Raw genomic sequence first — 3,216 nt, forward strand, 5'->3', positions numbered from 1 at the left:
ATGAATGTCCATTTTGTATCTGTGTATTCAAAGTGGTTGGGATAGATATATAGTTGCATTGTCTTAATGAATAGAATGATTTGTTCTACTGGTGTTTGTAAGTAGGATCACAAGTCTGCATCTTGTACAGCAATTAACCACTAAGAAGAATATATGCAGTGTATTTTTTGTTGAAAAAAAATAATAAAAAATAAAGGGGAAAAAGAAATAAAATAAAATGAAAGCTTTTAGTGCTTGACTGTTTAGTATGATGTTGGCTAGTGGCTTGTAATAGATGGCTTCTATCAGATTGAGATAAAGATCATCTATTGCAATTTTCTGTGGGATTTTTGTCATGAATGGGTAAGTATTTTGTTGAATACTTTTTATGCTTCTATTGAGATGATCATGTGGCTTATGTCTTTGGCAACGTTGATATGAAGTATTATAGGGCTGGGGAGATGGCTCAGTGGAGAAAAGCACTTCCCTGGCAAGTTTAAGGGCCTGAGTTCAATCCCTAGTTCAGCCAAAAAAAAAAAATAATAAAAAAAGATGTATTATATTTATTGCTTTGTGTATGTTGAGCCATCCCTATATCCTTGGGATAAATCCTATTTGGTTTTGTTATGTAATCTTCTTGATGATTTGTTTCACTCTGTTTGCCAGTATCTTACTGAGGATTTTTGCATTTATGTTCATTAAAGAGATTAGCATGTAGTTCTCTCTCTCTCTCCGTCTCACCCTCTCCTTCTCACTCCCTCTCTCCCTCTCTCTCTCTCTCTCCTTCTCTCCCTCTCTCCCTCTCTCTCTCTCTCTCTCCCTCTCACTTTGGTTGGGCTTTCTTGGTTTTGACATCAGAGTAATACTTGATTTTAGGAATGATTTTGGAAGTATTGTTTGCCTTTCAATTTCTTTAAAGAGTTTGAAGAGTAATGATATATATATATATCTCTAAATTTCTTGTGAAATTCAGGAATGAATCCATCAGAACCTGGGATTTTCTTTGTTGGTAATTTTTTGTTTACATTTTTTATTTCATTACTTTCAATCTTATTTCCTCTAATACCTTATCCATCCTTTTTTTTTTGTTTGCTTGTTTGTTTGTTTGTTTGCTTCTGCTGCATTCCAGAAAATTCAGGAGAGTAGCTTCTGATTTCCTCTATCACATTATCCCTTGGATTTGTCCTGTGTGGGCTGGAGGGCTGGAGTCGCATTGGGCTTGCATGTCTTGTCATTTATTTATTTATTTATTTTGTCTTTTTCAGACAAAGTTTTGCTCTTTAGTTCAGGTTGGCCTTGAACTCACTTTGAAGCCCAGGTTGGCCTCAAACTCTTAGTGGTTCTTCTGCCTCTGCCTTTCAAGTGTTAGGGTTACAGGTGTGCACCACAATGCCTGGCTGTAATTTTCTACTAAGTTTTAATTTGTTTCCTGTGTTATTGCTTGTGTCTTTCTCTTATGAAGTAGCTGTTCAGTGCTGATTGCAGAATGAAGGTGGTCTGTCCTTTGGCTGGCCAAGGCCACTCGTATACTTATACCACTGGTCACGGAGCAGGAAATGCTTCCAGGCCCTTGAAGTTAGAGCTAAAACTGACTTTTTTTTTTTTTTTTTTTGAACCAGGGATTGAACTCAGGCCCTTGCGCTTGCCAGGCAAGCACTTATTCTACTGAGCTATCTCCCTGGCCCATAAAACTGACTTTTGATGGCTGCCAGAGAAGAGTCTGGGTGGTCCCAGGTTCTACGTCTCAGCAGAATCCCCCTTCCCTAGTCTGCTGTCCAGTTGCCAGGAGTCTTCTTTGCCTGGATGGCCCTTTTCTTATTCTACTCAAGGATGTTAGTAGTGAGATGACCCAAGAGCTATTCTGATTCTGTAGTTTGAGCCCCCAACCCTTTGAAATTAAAATAGTGTTTCCTTCCACTTGCTGCTGCTCCATACAGAGACTTGAACTGGAGCACCACTCCACCTCACTCACAGCCTCCTCTCTGGAGGGGACTGCTCATGAAGTGAGTAGCAAAGTAGTTTCTGCTTCTCCCCACTGGCAGCTGCACACCTGCTGTCTGTCACACCACCTGGTCTCTGCTCCGCAGAGCTGATATGTTTTTCCTGTAGGGATAATTTCTATTTTCTCCTCTTTCAGTTAGTTTTGGTTCCCATGTGCCCCCTACTCACTTTGGTTCCTCTCTAGATTGTTATTTTCTAGACTTTCTGCACTTTGTCTTGGAAAAGCTAAATTGTAGCATGAGCCATTCTTCCATTTTTCTCTCTCTTGGAGCTTTGTATGAATGTGTTCTTTACGAAGTTCAAGTTGTTCAATTTTTACTTCCATGAAAAATTTTATCCTGGGTCTGGGGTGATAGTTCAGTGGTCTAAGCACCTACATGGCAAGCACAAGGATCTAGGTTCAACTGCTAGCACTGCATGCCATGCTGGCCCTGGGACCCTAGGCACACGAAGCCCACTGGCATGGTAGTGCACTCCCGTAATCCCAGCACTTAGAGAGACTGAGACAGGAGGATCGCTGTGAGTCCGAGCTGCATAATGAGACCCTGTACCAAATAAATAAATAAATAAATAAATAAATAAATAAATGATTAAAAAATTTATTCTGTATGTGAATTGGGTTTTTAATTGTATCTGATGCTTTTTGCATATTGAATGAGAGAATAGTTTTTACCAGCATGTTGAAAGATACCGGTCGTTTTTCACCTTTAAAATTGGCTGTTCCTTCTTTTCAAAACCCTGCATTTTTACAGTGAATTATCCTTGTATGTTTCTGATTTTAGTGTATTTCTATTTTTTTAAGGATGTTTGCATGTTATAGTTAACTAATTAATTATTTTTCTGTATTTTAGAGAAGGGTCTACAGGGTGTTGAGGGTCTCACTACTAGATCAAACTTGTAGTGATTTTCCTGTTTATAGCCTCCCAAGTGCTGGGATTAGAGGTGCGCACCACCATGCTCAATCTCAATCGCAGTCTCAGTATGCCCTAGGGGCGGGGTCAGCACAGCAGGCCCGGGGATCAAACCCCAGCCCCCGTGCCTGCTTGCAGGTGCTATAATCTGCTTTTTGACTGGCCCTCTGCATGTCATAGTTATAAGGTATGTTGTTCTATGCTTTTCTTTCCTCTTTGTAATATTTTTGGTATTAGTATCTGGGTGGTGGTTGCCTCAAAATGAGTTGAAAGGTGTCCCATGCTCTTCTGTATTCTGAAGTAATTCCTGAATAATTGCTATTGT

This window comes from Octodon degus, unplaced genomic scaffold, assembly GCF_000260255.1.
Source record: "Octodon degus isolate 3935 unplaced genomic scaffold, OctDeg1.0 scaffold00019, whole genome shotgun sequence".
Lineage (NCBI taxonomy): Eukaryota > Metazoa > Chordata > Mammalia > Rodentia > Octodontidae > Octodon > Octodon degus.